The 24,520-nt window shown below is 35.8% G+C and overlaps 1 long non-coding RNA gene across 2 annotated transcripts in view; it reads left to right on the top strand.

Moving 5' to 3' along the window:
- LOC141942099 (uncharacterized) overlaps positions 1–23,717 on the top strand; it is a 38,826-nt gene extending 15,109 nt beyond the window's left edge. Inside the window, exons 2-4 of one of the 2 annotated variants that reach the window (XR_012628522.1) lie at positions 14,235–14,312; positions 18,159–18,325; positions 21,303–23,717. This is a non-coding gene — a long non-coding RNA (uncharacterized LOC141942099). Of the gene's footprint in view, positions 1–14,234; positions 14,313–16,510; positions 16,831–18,158; positions 18,326–21,302 lie in introns of those variants that run through there. The other variant, XR_012628523.1, reaches the window with a different exon arrangement.
- The last annotated feature ends 803 nt before the right edge of the window (positions 23,718–24,520 follow it).

Raw genomic sequence — 24,520 nt, 5'->3', positions numbered from 1 at the left:
ATCTCTACATCTATATATATCTATCGTATCTATCTATAGAGAGATAGATATCTATATATCACAACTTTAAATAAGTAGATTCTATTCTCAGCTTTACTGCAGATTTGCTCTGTGACTTATGGAAGGTCAGTAATGTTCTGTGCTTCAGCCTTACAATCTGTGAAATAGAGAATTACTTTCTTCCAGATCTGTAGACAAGTAAACTCATTAAAAATTATGAAATATATATGCTCAAAAAATGGATATATGAAGATAGAGAAGTTTTAGCTGGGCTTTCTTCCATGTTTTCACTGAATGAGTATATAACATTTTTTTTCTATGGAAGAGAAAATATCTGCCTATTGCTCCATTACTTATTCTTTGTCAAATTCTGAATCATCTGTTGAACACTGTAGAAGACCTGTTATTCCATGAAAATATACAGAAATTATGTAATCAAGTTCTACTGAACCAAGCAAGAGCTTAAGAGAAATTATAAATTTGCTTAATATGAGTAAAAAATCTAGCACAAACATTATTGAAGTGAAAATATTATCAATATTAATCAATTTATAAAGTAAAAATCTAGAAGATACATTAATTTGATCCTTCCAGATTATTTTTGATTTTTTTTCACACTGGGAATGCAGAGTTGAAAGTCACAAATTTATGAGACTAAGTCTATAATGTGATTTCCAGTTCTTGGCTGATAAACTTGTAATGAGAAAACAAACAAACAAATTAAAGTCTCTAAAAGGCATTATCCTTCAACAGATATTTTTTTTTTTTTAATGAGAATAAACCTGTAGGCTGAAACATGAATTTTCTTACCTTCTTCGTTGTGAAGATAACTTTTCACTGTAAACACATACAATAACACATCCTTCTTAGCTATCAGCTGAAACAGCAGCAATGATAATTGAATTTATATAAAAGTTATCTATCCAAGTGATCTAAGATCTTTGCAAAAAAGATACATAAATAAATAGAGAACAATTTGAGTGTGGAGTTTTTTTCAGACAGTTAAAACTGAAGATAGCTGGAAGTTATCTAAAAAATAATGTCGTCAATTTTCACTTCTAATTAACTGTTAAATATCAGGACTATTGTGAATGACAGTTCATAGATAAAATCAGTGTGAAGGCTAAGTGAAACATAAACCAAAGAGGAGTAGGAAGTTTTCTCATTGTTTAGTGTTATCCATTTCTGGACTGACCTCATTACCAGAGACATCAATCAGGCAAAGGTATTTATCCAGTGAAACTGAATGTATTTGTTGCATCCTGACATTCATTCATTTGCAAATATGTTGTATAAGGAAAAGGTTAAAAACTCAGAATATACAGTCTTGAGTACTGGGCTCCTGCTGTGCAGATTGCAGGATTTGGTGCCTCTATGTGTGTGTATTTGTAAAACTCAATCCAGCCACAGATGCAGCTCCCTTTAATAGTACTGAATTAGTTATCTCCACACCCAGGACAACTTTTCTCAATTTCCTCCTTTATGCTGCAGGTGCCAACAATGTCACTGTCTGCCATAGGCTTGCTTTACAGACTGTGCTCTTATGTTGGATTCATTTCGGCTTCCAAGTGGAAGTGGTACTAATGGGTTTCTTAGGCACTTACTACAAAAACAATTCGTCTTGTTGGCAGTTTCAGATACGCAGGAATTCTATGTACTTGTCTTCACTTTGCTGATCATCTTTTTTTGGCACTTTAATATCACAGGAGGGACTTCCTGACTGGAGATAGCACTTACTGTATTACATGAGCTGTGCATCATTTTTGGCTCTACGGCTACACATAGCGACAAGTGTTTGGTTCTGTCAGGCAAAACAAAAAAGAATAAATTATGTCAACAGAAAAATTCGGGTCAATATAGTTTTCAACTGCAAGAATTCTCATTCATGATTTTTACCACCCTGGTGAGATCTGTGGATTCCATCTTTTGACTGGGTTTTATTTTATTTTTTTGTAGTTTAGTCTTACATAATTATTTACCATTTTAGCATTAGAAGACCACATTTCATTACAAATAAATGCATGTTTATTTCCTCTTACAAATATACTTCAGCTTCTAGTTCGGTCCTAAATGTTTTTAACTATCATTCCTTTGTTAAAAAGAACAGATTTAAAAAATAAGGCATTTTCTTTCAGATGTCATGTTTTCAGTGAATACAAACCTAAAAGGAAGCAATAACGCTGATTTTTACAATCAAAGTTTTCAATGCAAGTAATTCTAATTTGATAGCACATCTTTTGAAACTGTCTTTTTCTCTTTTTTTTTTTTTTTTTCTGTGAAAGATAATGGCTTATTATGATTGTTTCAGCAAGGAAATTAAGTACCTGCCTTATACTGAATATATAGATGAGCACTCTTTTTGAGATCCTTTGATTTGATAGCACTCCTCAGTATTAATTTAAGCAATCATGAGGAAAGGTAGAGGAAAAGGTCACAAAGTGGTATGCAAGGCATAGTAAAGCTTTGAACTTATCCATGCCCTTCCTGAGAAGCTGAATGTCCAATAAAACAGAAAACAGAATTTTCAAAGTGAAAGGCGGTGATGCCACACATAACCTTTCCCCTAGAAGAGCAAGGAAAAATTAGAGCTAGAGAATGTGTAAAATCAAGGGGTGGGAGAAGAAATGCAACAACCTCCCAAAGGAATATGATGACAGAATGCTGGATGTAAAGTTCAAATGAAGAATAAAACAATAGATATTAAAAAAGAGTAAAATAAATCCATACAGAATCAAAAGAATCATTTGAATCAGAGATATTAAATGGTTTCTTTCCCCTCCTTTTGTAAGTAAACCAATATAATATATGTTTAGACGTAGGAAATAATAATAGTAGCAGTAATAATAATGAAAAATAAATGTATGCTGTCATTATCCAAGTAGGATATTTCAGTAGCTGCAGACATGTTGCAATGCAGAGATGAGGCTGAATACCTATGTCGGGACTAGTACATACATGTCATATGGTCTCTCTCCATATGCTGAGATTATGCTTCTTGCTAAATCCAGCCACTTGCTAGGAAAGGAATAGAAGATGAAACAACCACAGATGAGTGCATTGTGGAGAGACCTTGTAAGTTACTTATTACATCCTCCTAGAGTGTAATTTCATAACACACTGGTTGGTATATAGTTAAACTTGGTATATACTGAAAATGCTAAGCCACATATCATGAATTATCACTGCAGGAATGCACTGAATTTCACAAAAGTGAAACTTCTTCAGCTACTATAATATTTTAAAATTTGAATTAAGCTAGTAAATCAGTATACTGATACTTATGTTTCCCAGAAACTCTCTGCTATGCCTTAAGGTTCCTATTTTCATTCTGTTCATTCCCTCAGTCCCTTGAAGGAATGTAGAATGCATTGTCCAGTCAATAAAGCTGTGTGAACTCAGCTACCCTTTGAATCTCAAAAAAAAAAAAAAAAAAAAAAAAAAAAATTAAGCTCAGAACTTTCAAGGCGTATGCAATCTTCATGCCCAGTATATATGCCATATCCCAAAAAAGTTCCAGCCTCTGCCAATCTAGTTTCAAGGAACTGAAAGGAACATCAAATTTGAAAACCCTGGGAACCCTCTATTCTATTAGTACATCTTATTAGCGAATGGTAACCAAACTTCTCAAAGTTAATTCTGCTTTTCAGTATCCTTTTGCTTGACATTACAGTTAAATGTTGTTTTGTGGAAGGTGGTTACTTAGAACTGGCAGCAGATTTTTGGTTCAGTACATATAACGTGAATTTGACAACATAAACAACAAACCAACATCAGCTTCAAATATCAGGGTCTTCAAAAGTGGAGCTTCAGAGTTGTTGCTTTTTAATTAAACTGTAAATGAGGTGCAAATAAAAATAATTAATACTTGACAGTGGAGCTTGCAAGTACCATTGTCTTTGTAGCTGTACTAGTCCTTCCTTCAGAGGATCAGTCAGGGAACTGCAAATTTCAGTCTTCAGTTGATTTAGGCAGAAAATTTGAATGTATAAACTTCAGAAATAAGAGAGAAGTACAAGAAATAATAAAATTCAATAGTTTAATTAAGATTATATTAGAGTTAGAATGCCTTAGAAATATTTGTTTTACATATCTATGCCATGGTGGCTACCAGCTCCTTGAAAAATTAAACAGAATAAATAAAAGACAGTCATTATGGTTTTAACGGTTTGTTTGGTTGGGTTTTGGTTTTGGGTTTTGTCTGTTGTTTTTTGTTTTCACATGGGAACTACCATTACAAAATTATTTTATAACTACAGACTCATCAAAAAATATAACCTCCCTACTAAAAATATTTGTTTAAATAGTTTTATTATGTTATGGCCCTTCTAAAATTTTCTAAGCACATTAGACATAAAACATCTTTTAAAACATAAATTTTATTCATATTACTCAAATAAACTGTTCTTGTCAGTCCGCTTCTCTGCATCTGCCATGTACTGATGAATACATGAAATATTAAATGCCTAGATATATTTTGACTTGATGTTTTATATTTGTAAAGTGGTGATTTAAAGAAATTAGATGTCTTGGACAGGATCACAGGCAAAATCCTGACAGGCCAAGGAACAGTGTTCAGCACATACTTTGGCAAATCAACACGTTATTAATATGTGTTTGAATGGCATGTGTCTTTTACTGCATTTGTCAATTACTATTGTTGCTATTTTACTAGCAGAACCCATGTGTTATAGTAAATAATAAAAGATCACATGCACTATTTTTGTTCCAGATGCCTACAACATTTAACCATGTCCTCCAAAAGGATCTGTCTACATATCAAAATAAAGAATTCAGCTGTTTCTCAATGAAGTGTTGAGCCCAAGCATTAGGATGTTCTTATCCATTAATTAATTCCTTATTTACTTGTAGAAATTGCTTTTTCTGGTTGGTTTTGAATAATTTATTCTTTTTGTTTGTTTTATCTTTGTTAGAAGACATCCAATTCTGCTTTTAACTTCCTTCTTCTCTGAAATCTCTTGATCTGCCTCTCCATATTATTCTTGAGACACAGAAGAATTTACTATCCAACTCTTCAGTTGTCAATCAATCATTTTTCAGTTCCATAGCTTTAATCCTTAGAATTTCTGTTATTCCATTATTCTATTCTAATCTATTCAATTCATTCTAATGATAAAACCACACTGTGAAAATATGTAAAAAGAAAATTTATCATCACATAGCTTTTAGTAGTTTTTTGAATACATTGTGCTTTTTAAGTCAGTTGCAGTCATTGCCCAAAATGTTTCAGTGAAGGTTATTGGAGCAAAATATTGAAAGAAAATTACAAGGTACATAATACAAGTCATGAATATTAGCATATTCTGAGCTCTGCCTCTGCTCATCCTACTAAAAAATATTCCATAGTACAACCTAAAATATCTAAAAGCAATGAAACACCACAAGTAGTCTCCAGACTGGCTCTGAATTTTCTTTTAATGTATTTAAGTTAGCCTGAAGATAGAACTTTGTTTATGTGATTTAATATTTATATGGACAAACTTGTAAACTCACAAAGTAGTACATATTTACATCTCTAAGTAACTGCTTCCAGTAATTAGTTAATTGCATGACTAGGGATTGCAAAGTGTTAATTAAACATATTTTCTGTACATCCAGGGATTTACAAAGTGAACCTGGACTTCACATAGACATAGTGTACCTATTATAAAATAATTATATGTAATTTATAGGTACTTATTGTTTGTGCAGAAAACCTTTCTGGTATCCAGTAGCTAAAACTAATTAGTTACAAAGACATATCTGTAGAATTTTTTTTCTGTGCCTGCAAAGTTAACACTAGTGTAACAATATTGTTTACACTTCTAGTTGCTTTTTAAAGATATTAGAAATAATGTCATATGAAAGTTTGATAGCAATATGAATGCCAGAAGTACAGGAAAAAATATTGCTTCTACCAAGAAGATACAGAGGGCATCTTGTACCTCTTACATTTATTCTGGGGCTTGCACAACAGGACAAAAAGGTTGAAAACGAAAATACTTTCTAAATTGTCTAGTTATTAATCCCACAGAATTAGTTTGATATTATCTTTAAAAGCACTGATTATCATTCATTACAGACAGTAGTTTAAACTGCTACAAAATGTCAGATTATTTTAATAGTTCAGTGACCTCCATTTAAAGGTCTATACCTCTACAACGTGTGATTATGACAATTCTTTGACAAAAAGCAGGTCATCACAGCAGGTATAAGGAGTATATACATCAGTATGAAGAAAAAGATGTTATGGTTTAATCAGAAAGTAGGAGGATTTAAATTTTTCTAAGGTAATTTTTTCTAAGTAAAGCTCTGATGCTGCATGTTCTGCCACAGTGCTAAAAATTATACTTTTTACTGAGGACAGGGGAGTCAGGTGGTTTAGTAAGTATACAGATCCAAATTCTAATCATGTGTAGAGTTGGTTATACTTATCTTCCAAATCCACAATGATAAACTCCAACAAGCTTCTTTCAGGGATCAAAGTAGCTTTCAGGATTACATATATCACAACTGTTTGAGAAAGAATATTGTAACTATGAGCAAAGTATGGAAAGAGTGACAAAGAACTTTTTGAAAGGTATATTAGAATATTGTTTAACATTCAGATAAATATTTACAAACAAAGATCTGCCTAGGGGAAATCAAACAGAAATTAAAGTAAGGAAACACTGCAAAAAGAGTATCATTCATCCAAAGTATATAATGCCTTGAATAAATAAAAAACACCTCTAAAGCTCCCTTGAAAATAGAATGCAAACATGAAATGAAGGTACAAATATCACCCGTAACCTTGTTTTTTAACAAAAATACGAAGATTTTATTTTTCCAAGTTGTACTGCCGAAAGAAGTTGGTAAGAAAAGAAATCATAGAGGTCATGAATATTTTTATTTTGTCTCACTTTGCCTTAAAATATGCTAGCTCTGTCACAATTTACTGTATGTAGAAATAAATAGCTGTTGCTGACATCATTCCAGTTCCTCCATCCCATTCAACAGTGACATTTCATTCTTATTTGTACCCATTCTGTAAAGCTTCTCTGTTTGACTAAGTAGGTATATAATGTCAGCTGAACAGTACAGAATGCACATTTTTTTTTCCTTAAAATTCTGAAATATATTAATGGAATAATATACTTCCAGTAACGAAAATAAGCAGTATAGCATCAGAGCTGTGACTATAAAGCAAATTCTGGTAACCATGGAGTTTAAATTGAATATTAGCAGTTCCCGGTAAGACAGAAATACCACAACGCTCATTTTGGCTGTTTTGAAAACAGAAGGAAACCCGCTTAAGCTTTTAGAATTTTGAAATGCTCCTAAATATCTACTTTTTAGGCATAGCCTTGTGAACTGAATTATGTCTTATACTTTACATAATTGTAGGTAATGCCTCCTCAGCAAAGGACAGGGTGGTCCATAACTGTGCTTTGTTTCTAGGAGAAAAATACAGCAATGGAAAATTATGATGGCTCTGATTCTGCACACTGATTAAGATCCGAAGATATCTTTCTAAAAGCATGTTGAGGGTAGATCTAAAATGGAAGCAGGCTGCCTCATTAATGGATGTAATTTTTAGGTAGCTGGAACTTGATGATAACTCTACGCCTTGCATGGAAAATGTGTGGTTTTGCCGTCTCATGATGAAAATTTTCAGTTGGAATGAGAGAGACCTGGGTTCTTGTCCTTGTTTCCTCCTCTGTTTCTGACTTTGTCATGAAGCAGTCCATACACAATGTTCTGTGCTAAGCTTCCTCCACATTAAGTATTGGGCTTGCTGGTGAGGTGTTGGCAGCAGGGAGGGGCTGCAGGGTTGGCCTCTGTGTGGATGCAGCCTGTTCCAGCTGGTTCCAGCTGGTGCCAACAGACCCACCACAGGACCCATCTGAGCCTGTCAGCCAAAATGGTGGAAACTCTGTGAAAACATGTTTAAGAAAGGGCAGAGAATGCTGAACAGGGAGAAGATGAGTGAACTGAAAGACTGAGAAACAGCAGTGCAAACACCAGGATCAGAAAAAGAGGAGAAGGTGGTGCTCCATGGCTGAGCTGATATTCCCCTGCAGCCTGTGGAGGATCTGCCTTGGCACAGATGGATATTCCCAAAGGACTGCAGGGAATGGACCCACACTGGAACAGAGGAGAAGTGAGGGGAGGAAACATAAATGACAATTATTCTATTTATTTAAAAAATATCTACTTGTTCACAGGTGGAAAGTACTAACATTTGGGACAATTTTACCTGATTTATACTGCAGGGGAAAATAAATTTTCCAGGCTGAATGAAGACAAGTTCATCAGTATTTATTCCCTCAGGATAATAAATCTTTTATTCAGCTAATGAAGTCAGTACAGGTTTTCTTAACTTTAAAACAGTTGACTACCACCTTACACCTGCATGTGTTAAATAAAGAAGACAAGCAAAAGGAAAAATGTAGATTTTTGTTTTTTTACCTGAGATATTCTGAATCCTTCAGTTTTGTCCTCAATAACAGGAGGTGAGAGGAGACAACTACATGTTAAATGACAGGGGTCTAAGAATATTCTGTTACCATTGTACAGTGTCACATACTGCAAGGCATGAAATCCACCTCAGAAACTCTCAGTAAATTTAATACTTTAGAAAGACTCAAAAACCTCATTTTCTTGGGTATTCACAATAGTAGGGATTGTGGCAGGTGCAACTGCCCAATGAAAATAGGGCTTCTTGGCTGCTGAACGGTAGCAGCTCGTGACTGCCTTTGTTCTCGGGGCTTCACAGTAGTTGGGGCCTTTGGCAATGGCAGCTGCTATTGACTACAGGTCAGATTCGGCCTGGGTATAAATGGAGTCCCCTGGGGAAGCTATTTTGAGCTTGTCCCCTGGAGCAGCACGCTGCGGTCGAGGACTCTCCCCTTGGGTCAGGACGCTGCCCAAGGAAACTCCTCGAGGTGACTTGGGTCAGGACGCTGCCCTGAGCAGGTCCTCAAGGTTGAGAGCCCTCACTTGTCAGGTGAGTGATAGAGCGTTTTGGGTTATCGTTAAACCCTGGGTAGTGGGGCTTTGTGAAGCATTTTGGATTGCCGTTAAACCCTATTTGTTTAACCCCTTGTTCTGTTCTCCTCTCACAGACATTCGAACGTGTAATTTGTGGAGGACTAGTTAATTGTGTTGACAATAAATTTCTAATTTTTGGTAGTTGTTTGTTTATTTGAGAGCCTCCGTAACAGGGGTCGAAGTATTTTCACCTAGAAGGCGGACATACATCAGTAGTAGGTTCTGCTCTCCCTCTGCTCTTCCAAACTTTTCAAACTCAGAAGTTTCTGTTAATCTTACACAGCCAAACCTACTCTTGATTCCTTTTCCATTGTTTGGCTTAGAAAAAGGTGTGAAAAAATACTAGTGGACAAGAGAATCCTCTTGTTTCTGTCATCAATATTTGATGCTTTAGAGAAAAGTAAACCTCTATCATCCTTCACAGTGCCAAATGATGGCTAAGGATAAAAGAAATACTTCTGCACTGTCCAGAAGCAGCTTTGAAGAAATCTGTTAACTAAAAATTACACTACAACTACTATAATCAACATGAAATACTATTTCACAAACTTTAATTTCTAGGATTGCCTTTCTTTTGTTGCTTCATAAGCCATACCACTCCATAGACTCCACATGTAAGTGGAATGTTTCAGATTTCCTCTTGGAAAAATCTAGGATCCTTGTCTCCATGATCCTCATCTCTGGTATTCTTGTCTCACATTTAAAAAGCTTTTTTAGGATATTATTCAGCAGTTTCGAAATTTTCTTTCATATTTTGTGTGGATTTTGACTGTCAGTTTATATTGATGGTAATTTTGATACTGGATTACAATCTTCCTTCAAAATAACTCCTGGCTTCCTGTTTTTGCCCAAAAACAGTTATAAAAGTTTATTTTATCCTTCTTAAAGATTTTTTTCTTTTTGCTAGGATTTCTTAATCTTCTTTTTCTTCAAGTTTTCTCAGCAATCTTCCTCTGGACTCTGCCAGTTTGAATTTTTGTCGTTATTTGTCACAGAATTCCAGGTGAGGTCTCACTAGTGACTTGTGTGATAGTATTACTGGTTTTCTATCTCTACTAGAAATAATTCTTCATCACATTTCCATATCACATTTTTTTTCTAACTTCTGAGTCATGTAAATATCTCATAGCAATGCAGTGATTGAACAATGCTTCCAGATCTTTCTCTGTCATTTTCAAATTATGGAATATGATCTTGTAGCAGAATTTCTCAAACTGTTCACCAAGTTTATGATCTCATACCCTTTACTATCATATTTCTGATGCCTAAAATCATCCAGATTCAGAAATTTTCTCAGAAGGCCTCAGTTCAACACTACAGCCATAATCAATGCACACTGATCTTTTCAGGCACCTCAGAAAATGCCAGTTCATTGTTGTAATCCTTAATATTCATACACAATATGATGACACTTGCTTCTGAATCCTTTATATTTTACTCTATCCTTCATGTTCAAACCATTCTAAGTTATAGTCTTCAGATGTTTACATGTTACTTTCAGGTTTAAACTACTATTTCTTACCTGGACTTAAAAACCCTGTAGTTTCATTAAAAAGTTGAGAGCAGACAATTATCTTTGTAATAAAAAGAATCTCCAAATCTTATCAGACAGAATACATCTACAATCTGCCACTATCTTTCCCTTTTAATTTAGTGACTCCTAGTTCAAAATAAATCCTATTCTTTGCTTAGATAATTTCTTGATTTTAAAACATTTTCTTTCTTGATTTTAAAACATTATAGTTCACACCTACAGATTCTGAAGTATTCTTAACAAATTACTGTGAAATATATTTGAAAGATAATTGGTAGAATTGTGCAAAGCTACTAACATTGAAAAAAACTTAGGATGCAAGAGTTGTTGATAATACAACATTTTTGAGCTGGCAAGTAACAATCCCAGTATTATGATGGTTGAAGCTTGTCTAAACAAAGTATTTTATATCTAGCACTTAGCCTTTAAAGTAGGGCCTAATTTTTGAAGTCAGTTATTTAATTCTGGGACCCTGAGGCCTAGACCTTCAAAGGTAGTTGTCTAGGACTAGATTTCAGTGGAGGGTAATATTATTGAGGAACTGGCATTAACTGCAGCAAAAGTGACTCTAATAATGCCTGGAAAATAGATCCAGAGTTAAAAGCATCAAAGAAAAGTGATACTTCAAAAATGTGATTAAATGAGTAAAAATGAAGTATTAGTTTTGACATTTGTGAACATCTTGAAATACCTTTAATAGCTGAGTGCTAATTACATTAATAGCCTAGATGCTGATACATTTTTTTTCTGGAAGGACAATCTTTTAAAAAGAAAGATACTTAAACATATAGTAAAAAAATTTTATCTAGCTCCTTTGTAGTAAATATAAATCTAAAGGTATTCTAATTTTTATAAATATTCAATTGTAACCAGCTGCTTTTTTTATTTTACCTGACTCTACACCCTTATTAACATCCACACTCTCAATACTGTTTTCAACAACATGAACACTGGCTATATTTTCCAAAGGACTTCTGGTCTTGTTCATTGCAGTAAATTCTTTAATATATGGCCCATGTTTTATTCAACTCACACTAGTAAAAACCTTCTCTGAATGGGTTTGTTAACAAGCTTGTTAATTTTAACATCATCTTTTACGGCAGCTGTAACTTTATGGTGTTTCACTGCCTCACACCATATTATTGAATTTATTTTCAAAATAGATTGGAGAGGTGAAGAGAAAGAATTATCCTCATTTTATGACTGGGACACCGAGATGCATTATTTGATAATCTGACTGGTTTAAACATCTGTAGACTTATTTTTAGAGTACTTAGCCCTTCAGTTTGGAGTACTGTTCCCAGCATCTTCACGTGCAGCTGCAGGCATCCTGTGGTTCAGCAGTTTAGCCATTCAATGTATTAAATGTACAGCCAGAAAAAGAGGAACTCATAATCTGCTGCATGAAAAAAGTTTGGTGCAACTGTTCTACCTTGTTCTACCTTGTATTGTGAAGTTTTTGCATGGCTGAACTGCGACAAACCCAAGTAGAGGAGAACCTTGAGGGGAATAGGTCTCTAAGTTCTTTTCTTTTAAATGAGCACACCAAAAGAAATGAAAGGCTCTCAGTCTTTAAAGCTGGATTATTTAGAATATAAAAATACGTAAACAAGGCAATCCTTTTTATAAAAAAAACCTGAAGAAACCTCCCCAGAAGTAGTCTGTTTCACACATCAGAATTGCCTGAGAAGGTTTGAAACAATTCTCCCTTACTCCCACTATATGTCTTTTTTTTCTATCTTTGCTTTTTAATCAGATAACTCCACATGTTCTGGGTGAAAACTCCATGGATTCCCTTCAGGACTTTTAGAAATCTTTTCCCTCCCAGGCTTGGCTTTGTGTCTACCTAACAACAGGCCCTTTGCTTCTCACAAGGTCTCAGTCTCCCTCATCCAGTGAGTTCTGCCTGCCTCACCTGGTATTTTTCAAGCTGAATAGATTCTCATCCTAAGGGTGCAGTCTTTCCCTCCCCACCTCAAGTATCCCTTTTAACTAGGAAGGCAACAGCCTGGACAAGTAACCTTTTTTCCTGATGTTCAACCATCCCCTATAAATAGAACATGCAGTGGGGTACACATGCAATGAACTATCACATGGTTCTGTTCATCATACAACTGTAGAAATCACAGTCTTGCTAGTCTTAGAGTGACTGTTTCACCACCATAATGTGAATAAAAATCTCTTTGGCTTGCACTGATAGTATGGCTGTCAGGAGTCCCAGTTTGTCCCATTATAAGTTGGTCATCAACCAAATTGCCTTTCTGCCAGCTCCCAGTTCTCTCCTCCAGCTCATCTTATTTCACTTATCCCCTTTATTCTTTCATCTAGGCTCTTTGTGCTGTCTGTTAAGGTTCACCCAAATACATTGGCTCCTCACCAGTAATCTCCATTTCTTTTGTTCTGCTTATTCTCAGATCTTTCCTTGCCATTTCTGTTTACCATCACAAGTTCAATGTTTTAGCTTTCTGTCCACCCACTGACCTCTTCTCTTTCAGCCTTTTAGTCCAGTGCTCCTTCTCATAGAACAGAGAGCTCTGAGCCTCAAATTCCTTGTTGACCATGTTCCTAGCTCCAGTTCCCATGTCATTCTTTCTAACTTATTGCAGGCCTATTTCTGTTTCTGCATTTCAAAAGGCTACTTTTCTATTAGAGTACCCTAGGAAAGTGAACTTCCTGAATTTAGTACCAGTATGGCTGTCAGGAGTTCCAGGCAATAGTTGTTATCTGAGGAAAGATTGAGTCAGTTCCACGTAGATCTATTGTTAGCAGTTCTGTAATAATAAGCATGTGAAAGCTTTGCAGAGGCTTATACCCTGAGCAGATTTGAAGATTTTAATGGGATAACCACAGACACATTCTTGACAGATTTTGCAAAAATCTCTTTTCCAAAATATGTGACATTGCAGAATTTTTGATACAAGGAAACTATATTTTGCTTTGTATTCTTTGTACACTTTCTTGGGATTAGCAAATTTGATTGAAGAGTTATGTTGGAAAAAAAGGGCAAATAAATCCATCCTGAGTTGTTCACTCAGCATGGAAAATTTGAGTTCAGATTGTTGAACCTAAGCAAAGTTATAATCAGCTGAAAATATGAACCATTGGCCAACCTTAATAATAGGTGGTGCCAGCAGTCCTGCTTAAAATCTTTATGATGTTCTCGTTGTCATGGAGGCAACTGTTCCAACACAAATTCCCATAAGACTTCATTCTTTGGTAATAAGAATAATATACTGGATTTAAATGTGCTTGTATATGACTCAGTTTCTCATAGTGAGAACACCAGTGCTTTAATTCTCACATTATCAGTGTAAAATGTCATAACTAGATGCGTATTCTAGAGATAGACATACTATGGATTAAGATGTGAAGTATGGAGAAGTGTGAAATCCCAACATAGGGTGACTGTGAAATATGTAATACATACATATACATACATCACATTTTGGTATGGTGTGGTTTTACAAAGTTAAGAAGGGACACAACTTCGCAGGTATAGTTGCATTAACTCCTACACTACTTTTCTAGTAAAGTATATTGATTACTCTTAGTTTTTGTGTAGAGACTTGTGCAGGCTGCAGTCAGCTTATTTCCTTTATTTGTGTATCTGTGCAAATGCACATTATGTCTTCTGGCACTTGGAAAAAAACCCCATCTATTTGTCTTTGAGGACTTAGGTGTTCCTGAGACTCCTCCAAGCAGTCATTGCACCAAAACTGTGGGAAAGGAGGGAAAGTTCACCTGATATGTAAGTAAAGAATATAAAAAAAACATGTGAAGGGTAAGTGAAACTGAATTTAAATAGAATAATACTTAAAACTTTTATTTAATTATTATTGCTTTAAAAAAACCCTTATTGGATTTATAAAACCACGTCTTTTTACCTTTAAATATAAATTAATTATCATGTAACTCTACGCAATCATAAAATTCAGTTTTCTGTTCAGCTCTAATGTTTAACATTCCTTACACCATGCTGCTGACAGTAGAATTTACCTTTACTAGCTAGCAAAGGAGAAATAAAAGCAATAAAACCAATATACATTGAATCCCTTGGCTCCAAAATTTTTTATTTGGTTCCCAGAAGTGGTACACATTGCTAGAACAGATTTGTTTTCACATAAGGTACTTGTTGCAACTTTTAGTATTACTTTTCTTCAGGAAGAAAAAAACAAAAACAAAAACAAAAAACACCTTCCTCATCATATGTTCTTTAAATGTCTTCTCCTAATTTATTAGTATTTAAATTTCTGTTACTGAGAGTCACTGTGGCTACGAGACGTATCTTGTTCTTTCTATAGCAAAATTTCATGCTATAAATTTTAAATTATACAATTTTAAATTTAAGTACCTTCAAGAAATGGTTTCTGAACCCTTGTTCACTTTTCCTCATCAGGCTGCTAAGAGCTTATTCCAGACTCAATGTCTACTGGATTTCATAGGTCCCTAAATTTACTAAACTCAATAAAAAAAATAAAATAATTCTAATGCATGGAAGAGAACGTTCTATCTGTAGTACTGAGGGATATATCTATTCTATTTTTACAGGAAGACAAAAGAAGTCCACACTTAGATATTTACTGGAATGTAGTCACCAATTTGACAACTGTTTGAACCTCTAAAAAATCTTGGGAGCTTCTTGGAACTCAAAGCTAAAGTTCTAAAGTTCTAAAGGTGTCATAATGTGAGTTCCTCAAAGATCCGTACAGTTAAATCCCAAATGCCTTAAGAGTTATCCACATGCTGCTTGTTGAAGGTGTCCAGAAAGGCTGCCCCTCCAGCGAGTAGGTTGGGTGTGGGCAAGAAGTTGGGAAGAGACACAGTGAGGACAGCTGACCCCATCTGACTAAAGGGATATCCCACATCATGTGCTGTCATGCTCAGCAATAAAAACTGGGGAGAAGGTTTTCCAGGGCTGCCACTGACTGGGGACTGGCTGAGCATGGATCGGGTGGTGGTGAACAATTTTTTTTTTTTTGTATCACATGCTTTTTGTGGTTTTGTTTTTCTTGGTATTTTTTGTTTTGCTTTTAGTTATTAATCTGTCTTAATCTCAACCCACAAGTTTTCTGACTTTTACCCTTCCAATTCTCTTCCCCATCCCACCACGGGGGAGTGAGCGGCTCTGTGGTGCTTAGATGCTGGCTGAGGTTAAACCATGACAACATATAAGATCATATCACATTATATATATTTACATATAAAGTATTTACTTTCAACATATCACATAGAGACAGTCACTTTCCTTCCATTCATTCAGCGCTTATGTTTAATACTCAATTGTTCTTTATGACTTATGATTTGCTCTCAGTACTTCTAAGGCCACTGACTCCTTACTTGTCTCATTCTAAATGCCTTCACCTACTCACTGTGCATATGCTGTACCTTCACTGACACATCATTTGCCTTCAGTTCTGTGTACAAAAGATTATGCATGATGGTGTGTATGCGCAAATAAATGCAGGAATAAGGGGAGGAGACGCAAGGATACAGGCATACAATCGAATAAATGTATAAGGTGTGAAGAAACAGAATCAGGATTAAGCATATGCTCAGAAATCAGAGGGTTATGGTAGTGGGGCAGTGAGCAAGCAGATGGGTGGCTCACCTCAGACTGTCTTCAGTATCTTCAGTCTTTCTCTGTGGCAATGTCCCTCCTCATTCTCTCTCACACTTCCTGCTTGCTTCTTGAGATCTTTCTGCATCAAGTAACCACAAACAGAAGAGCAAGGAGAGTCCCATATGAAAGATCCTTCAAGAAAAAAAACAATTATCTGAACTCAACAGGAGTTGAGGAGAGCAAAAGTAACACTTTCCTAACCCCTAATGCTCTCTTCTTCTCCCTTTAACCCTTGTAGTGAAGATGCAGAACAAGGCAGCATCAGCTAACCCTTTCAGGCATGCTGCAGCACTCCTAGACTGTATCGCATTTTGTAAGACCTTGTTCCCCGACTAGTTTTATGTATCTCCAGTGTACATTTCTGCATTTCCCAAAATACTGTGTTGGCAGAAGGTGAATTCTCCATGCAGAGAAATGCCGTACAAAGCAGCACAGTACTGTTAGTTTTTATACACAAATGTATCTAACATAGCCCAATGGTTATAGAGATTTTTTCTTTTTTCCTTCCCATGCATAATTGCAAACTCTGACATGGTGTGATCAGCAGCTGGTTCAGTCTCCAAGCTCACTTAGCCTTTGGCATCTTTGTTCAAGCTGCAAGAGCAAAATCCATTAATGTCAACTGCAATGCTGTTCTTGTGGTATGGTATGTGCATATGCTAAGACTAGAACAACACATAGCTTTCACAGAATTCATTGAACTATACTTGCTTTGATCATGAACTAAAAGTTATAGTACTGTGGAGCCCTCTGCTAACTCACTGCAATTTCTTTCCACTTTTCTATGTTTTCCTTGTGATCCAAGGTCTTGTTTGAAAAAAACATTCTGTTGATCAGTGGGTTTGACTTTTTCTTTCTAACCAGATTTACTGTTTTGCCTATATATATCTTCCCTTGTTAGGAGATTAGTAAAACACATCAGAAAAAAAGACCAAACATAGCAAGTAAGAAGCTGTAACTTGTTATTAATGTAACAAGTGATCAAATAAAATTCATTATCGTAACAAGCTTCAGTTCTGGTTCCAGTTACTCAAAATTTCTCCCGGTGTCTGCAGAAATGAAACCAAGATAGGAACTTAGTTTGCTGAAGCCTGCAGGCCTGCACATATGAACTTCTGCTGAGTCCAAAGTTCTTTATGTCTCTCAAAGGTTCTCTTATAGGAGTGGATTACAGTAGACATGCAAGCCGAGTACTGGTTGATTCCTGTTATAAAAGGATTAAAAATGAGGATGGCTTCAAAAGCTAGTGCCACCAGCAAAGTAAAACTGAAAAAGGAGCAAAGAAGCTGCTGTACAAATTGAAAAATCTGTTGGATAATATTACTTTTGATACTAGAGCATAGGTATCACACTTCACAAATTGCTCATTATCACTGACTTCTTGTAGCAAGGAGACTCTAATGTACACAGTATCTTATTCACTCTTAACAAAGCTAGAAAAAACCTTAAATAAGCTGCTCTTGCAGCTGAAAAACTATTTGCCACAATATCAGCTGAAAAAAAATGAAGATTCAATTCACTGGTACTGCAGTTATATGCTGGAACAACTTTTGGGACAGAGGAATGCTGTGCATGAATTCAGAAACAAGTAGAAAATAGGCAGGGCAGATGTTAACACTGACCTCTGCCCATTAGAATCTGATAGGTAGTTTGGTTTATCCCTTTTTGACCAGATAATATTGCCTCTAGGGAAATCATTATCAACAGTGTATCTTTAAGCCAGGTGTTGTCACACATTGGATATCTATACTTCTTTGGGGAAAAATAAATTCAGTTGAAAACCAAAACTGAGTTTGATACTGCTGCTGGTGTATAACAATCAATATAAGTTTTTGCATAAATGTACATACATAAATATGCATTTTCACGTAAATATAGTTATGGTCCATCTGTGAGAAATTACTTAGTAGATGTTTGAATTATTATTTTTCAAATAATGTATCTTTCTTCTTTTCATAATCCTTTTACTGACAGATCTTCCTCCACATCATGCTTCTAACACTGGAAAAGAAAATGGATTGTTGTTCTAATGAAAAAATATTCTATAGATTCTTAGCCCAGAACCTCCTTGGACTTGTGAATTAGCATCTGAATTGAATTCTTACTGGTGGTTTCTCTACAATTTTTGACCATGAAATAAGGTAATGATGAGATGTTTTATGAGCTTTATTTGTTTGGCTGATGTCAAAGCAGTATGTGTTGCATTTAGAACACCATAACAAATCACTAGTGAAGACACATTTCCATAGTCTTGTGCAACCATTGAAAAAAATCTGTTCTACTGTCTCCTCCACCATATTAAGTTATATTAATTTGTGGTGTAGGAGAGGAGTGGAAGAGTTTTATTTTTCCTTACCACTACAGGTCTTGGAAATCAGGATCGTTAATTCTCATAGTAATCTAAGGAAATCAAAAGTAGAGACAAAACCACATCAAAAGGGAATATTTAATGTTCTGTGAATGAGATGGGATTTGAGAGCCTTTAACCTTCTACAGAGAGGGAAGTTTAACAAGAAGTCTAGGGCTGTTCAGTTAGAGGGGTGTCATTGATAAACGAAAACTAAAAAAAACCCAAATATATTAATTTGTTCCTGGAGGAAAAACAGATCTTTTGCTCAAACAATTATACAACTAATAGTTCATTTCATTCACAGTTACATAATTCCTATTAAATGGATAGATCTCACATATCTATGCCATAAGTGTATGCAGGATTATTCATTTAAATAACTTCACATACAGTATTTTCTGTACACTTATATACCATGATCAAAGAAAATGTCAGTCCGTCTTTTCTTTCAGTAAGTTTAAGAATTTCCATTTCATAGTTCACCCAGTAAATTTAGTTCATAAACTTCACATCATCACTGTTGTGAACAAGACAGGATTTCTGTATGATATTTTTAGCTTATTAAAATTATATTTTTTGTGGGTTTGAGAAAGATGAAATTAAAAAAACAGGTAGAAGAGATAACTTACTAAATTTGTCAGCAAGTTTCATTTTCATTTTCTGCCTCCTGAGTCTAAAACAGTAAAAATTAAACCCACAGAAATAGTAGGACTTGAAAGTTCAACTATCCTCCCCACACAAAAGCAACAATGCAGATTTCCTAATGAAACAAAATAAATGTACATGTTTATATATGCATATGTATATCTATTATGCTATACAATATGAAAACCACATTAATTTATCCATATGAATAGTTTATTTCTATTTCCTGATTCTATCTTGATCATACAAGATACAAAACCAAAACTTAGACTTGCTGAAAAATTGGTTGCTCTTTTTTTGATACACATATTTGTTAGGGAATTAAACTTGATATTGTATATCAGAAAATAATATATATTGGCTCACTGTATTTTAAATTATATTTTCTAGTTAATTCTTTAGATATTTTTCTATTTTATTGTAACTGAGCAGGAGCTTCCATTTAATAATCAACAATGATACAGTAACCTAACTTTGTAAGTGGGTAGAATTAATGTAAGACTTCAAGTTATTTGTGTATGTGAAATTATTTCTTCGCATGTTCAGTAACTTCCATTTATCATAATTAAATTTCACTTGTCATTACAGAAGTAAATTTCAGTTCCTCTGGAAATCTTATACAATTTCTGCAATCTTGACTTATCTGAATAATGTTGTGCTCCTAGCAAATATCACCACCTTCCTCTTCATTTTCTTTTCCATATCAGTACTGAGTATATCTAACAACCACATTCCTCATACAAACCTTTGGGGAATCCAGTTATTAACTTTTTTTTGTCATGTTGAAAATTGATAATTTATTCTTACACTTTAGTTTCTATATCTAAATCTGTTTGTAATGCATCATAGTATTTTACCTTTCATGACATGACCAGGAAGTTTTACTAAAAGCTTCTGCAAAGGACTTTGTTAAAGACTTCTTAAAGGTCAAAATAAATTATAAGAACCTGTTCTCTTTATCCACTATTTTAGTAGATTAAGGGGGCTTGATTTTCCTTTGCAGAAGCCATGATGGTTTATCCTGCTTATAATGAGTTTATTGAGGTGGTATGTGATTCAGTCATTAATAATGGTTTCAACCCATTTATCTGGAATGTCAAGGTACAGCAGGAACTGGCAGCTCGCTGGGGGCCAGGAACTGCAGACAATACCCATGGGGGCTGGCAGGTCAGGGGCTTCACCAGCAAGGGCTGATCCTATCACCCCCAGCAACGGAACAGAGCAGGCTAAGGGGGTAGGCAGCAAGAGGCATACCAGAAACGAGATCATCAAAAATGGCTATATTGACGAGGCAGGTCTGAGGTTAAGCCAGGAAGTGAGTCCATGGGTCAGGGTTTGGATCTGAGTCAGTGGGGTACATGGTCAGGCACAGAGGCATGGCTGCAATGCAGATGCAAAGTAGTTAAGTGGGGCAAAGAGTCTCAGTTTAAAAGCAGCTCCTACAAGAGGGAGGTGTAGGAACTCACTGGAGCTTTTTCCAACTTTTTCTTTAGAACAGTTCTTATCAGCTGGCTTTAAGTGCAGCCAGCTAAACTCCTAGACGTGTATGAGTAAGTGAAGGACTCTGAAATAGAAATGAAGTAAGGCTTACCAGCATGTGTTAGTGCAACCCAACCTAATACATTTTCATTAAACTATATATTGGTATGAATACTTCGATTATTTTATTGAATGCTTATATGTATTTAAACCAAAAAAAGAGTAAAGGCTTGCTCTTAAGGAGAAATGTAAGAGGATTCCTGGGTGTATGGGAACTAGTTTAACTCTGTTCATTTAAAAGGAAGCAGACAGTCTGAGGAATGCATCTGCGTAAAATGTAGAAATTTCATTTGATAGTACAGGCTTCAGAACCATTACTACCTTTACAATTCCTTTTTGATTCTTTGCAACTTTTTATCTCCATCTCTGTCCCACGTTTCCAGGGTAAGAAAACAGAACTAATAGTGGATTTCATTATTCTGCACTGATAGGGAAGCACCCTTGAAGATAACTTGTAACTTCTTTCAAAGACTAACAATACTCCCTGGCAACTGATTTATTTGCTGGAAAGGTTGACTGGGTGTGACCTGACAGTTGGGGATCATTTTGTGCAAGGGTGGTAACACAATAATTCTATGTTTTAGGTGAAAAGAAGAAGCAATGAATGATATTGTATTCTCTGAAAGACTGTACTGAGTTCAAGAAAGCTTCTGGGAAAGGAGAGAAAAAAATTCTGATTATTTTTCTATTTGTAGAACTATGTTTGCCATTTTAGCCACACAATATCTGTGTAAAGTTTGAGCATCTGTATGTGTCTCATAATATGTACCTCTGGGAGGAAGAATTGTAAAAAAACCCCAAAAACAACAACAAAAAAGAGTACTTACAAAATTGGAAAGACCTTGCATTTAAAGAACATGAATGATTTTGTTAGAGGTCAGTTCTGAAGGCAAAGAACACTTAGATCTGGAAGTACTGTTCCTGCAAAAATGTAAGTTGTTTGTTTTTGTTTTTGCTTTGTTTTGTTTTGTTTTGTTTTTCCCCAGGGGGGGAAACTCAACTGGAGCTATAACATGGTTATAAAATATTCAGTTGCCCTTATGAATAAAACCCACACAGCTGGAATGAATGCTAAATCTATCTTTGTATCACAAGACAATTTTTATTATCAGAATTTAGGATGACTTCCAATTTGTGGAATGGGTTACTCCTTCTCTCCCTTTATTGGAGATTGACTTTTCCATACTAGCCACAGCCAGAAAACATAATCTATATAAGCTTCCAGTATGATGCAGCCTAGCTGTTCCTATATTATTCTCTCTCCTTAAGAGTTTCTCTTTGATGATACACATCATATTTTACTCTTCTTTTATTATCTTCACTTGTGACGGAATTCCAAGGAAACAAAAATCATCTGGGATTCAAAGCAAACTTAAGCTAATGGAGCATTTCTAGTTTTTTCCTGATATTTACATAGTTTCTCCAGTGATATTCAACAATATTCATGCTTCTTCATTAAGCATTGTTTCAAAGTTTTCCCAGGATCTATCTACATTGAGAAAAGGCTTATATTTGTGCCTTGAAATTTAGTAACTAGTGAACCATCTAAAAACTTATTTGGTATTTCAGCTCCCAGTGAAAGAAGACTTTCTTTTAAATTAAGCAGAATGTAAGGATTTTGTGTGTCTCTTAGCACTTTCAGGGTGCAGGAAAACTTTTCATAACTTTGATGCGTGTCACAGGATTTTCCTTGCTAATGAAGCAAGGTCACTTGAAGAAATTCTAGTAAATTAGACAGAGGCAAGGGACACTTCCAGGCTCCTAAACTCTGCTGTTCATACTTAAAAATTGTCAGAATGATCCCTGAAATGCTTTTGCTCTATGACATGTAACATTTGCCCAAACAGTTCCTGGGCACAGTTCTGAAGCTAACATAGGTCAGAGTAAATCCCTGAATGGCAGTTACCTGTTTTGGAAAGTAACAAAGTTGAAAGTATGAATGCGAGCTGTTTACCTAGTTGGCCTAAGTGTCAAAAAATGGTGTCAGCTGTTTATCTTTATAGCATGCACATAACATCACCTCTGTGTCTTTTAAATATCAGCAAACACCCTATATTTCTGTCTGTCAAAAATGTTTCATGTAACTAAATTTTAGGATTGTCTACCCAAAGGCAGAGAATGCTTAAGATTTAGCCAATTAACACTTAACCACATAAGACAGCTGAATAAATATGAATGCAAAATATTTGTTTCCCCTCAAGGTTCATGTGACATACTGGTATACATTTCATTGGACATGGAGAAGAAGACTGTATCATCTGCACAGTCCTTCAGCCTTTGCAAAAGTTTCCAGATCTAAATGTCTTTGTAATTAATTTATCACTCTGGAAGTTGCTTGGGTTAATAATTATTTTCTCTCTTTTTCTTCTTTATTTGTTGTCTTTAACCCAAGTAAGAAAGTGTTTAGCTGTATTTCCCATCCCTGGAGGTGTTTAAGAGTAAAGTTGACTTAGCGCTTAGGGATATGCTGTAGTTGGGAACTGTCAGTGTTAGGTCAATGGTTGGACTGGATGATCTTCAAGGTCTTTTCCAACCTAGACGATTCTGTGATTCTGTGATTCTGTGATTTCCAACAAGTCACAGTTTTCTACCTTTTGATTTGAAAATATTAATTGCATTATGAATGGACTGAACAATTTTAATATGAGGTTTATGACAGATGGTTAATGACTGTATATGCTTAGTTGAGCTGATAACAAGTTACAAAGTCATTGTGAGACGCAGTGCTCTTCCACACTAGGAAATGTTCAAATCCCACTGTGACATTTTGTTACATACAAACTTCATAGTTCACATTCACAAGATCTGTTAATCACACTTATAAGAGCTACATGAGTAAGTTGACTTAATATATCTCAGAAAAGAGCAGAGATGATGATAACCATGATGTTGACACAATAATGATTTCACAGAATCACAGAATCATCAAGGTTGGAAAAGACCTTGAAGATCACCTAGTCCAACCATTAACCTAACACTGACCATTCCCAACTATACCATATCCCTAAGCGCTATGTCAACACAACTCTTAAACACCTCCAGGGATGGGGACTCCACCACTGCCCTGGGTATCCCATTCCAAAGCCTAACAACCCATTCTGTAGAGAAATACTCCCTAATATCCAGTCTAAACCTTCCCTGGTGCAACGTGAGGCCATTACCTCTTGTCCTGTCACTCATTACTTGGTTAAAGAGACTCATCCCCAGCTCTCTGCAACCTCCTTTCAGGTAGTTGTAGAGGGCGATGAGATCTCCCCTCAGCCTCCTCTTCTCCAGACTAAACAACCCCAGTTCCCTCAGCCACTCCTCGTACGACCTGTGCTCCAGACCCTTCACCAGCTTCATTGCCCTTCTTTGGACACGCTCGAGTCATTCAATGTCCTTTTCGTAGTGCGGGGCCCAAAACTGAACACAGTAATCGAGGTGTGGCCTCACCAGTGCCGAGTACAGGGGTAAGATCACTTCCCTGTCCCTGCTGGCCACGTTATTTGTGATACAAGCCAGGATGCCATTGGCCTTCTTGGCCACCTGGGCACACTGCTGGCTCATGTTCAGCCGGCTGTCAATCAACACCCCCAGGTTCCTCTCTGACTGGCAGCTCTCCAGCCACTCCTCCCCAAGCCTGTAGCGCTGCTGGGGGTTGTTGTGGCTGAAGTGTAGCACCTGGCATTTGGCCTTATTGAAACTCATGCAGTTGGCCTTAGCCCATTGCTCCAGCCTGTCCAGATCTCTGTGTAGTGCCTCCCTACCCTCGAGCCAATCAACACTCCCACCCAACTTGGTGTATTTGCAAAGAATGAAA

Source organism: Strix uralensis, chromosome 4 (genome assembly GCF_047716275.1).
Source record: "Strix uralensis isolate ZFMK-TIS-50842 chromosome 4, bStrUra1, whole genome shotgun sequence".
Taxonomy (NCBI): Eukaryota; Metazoa; Chordata; class Aves; order Strigiformes; family Strigidae; genus Strix; species Strix uralensis.
This window is presented reverse-complemented; position numbering and strand designations above follow the sequence as displayed.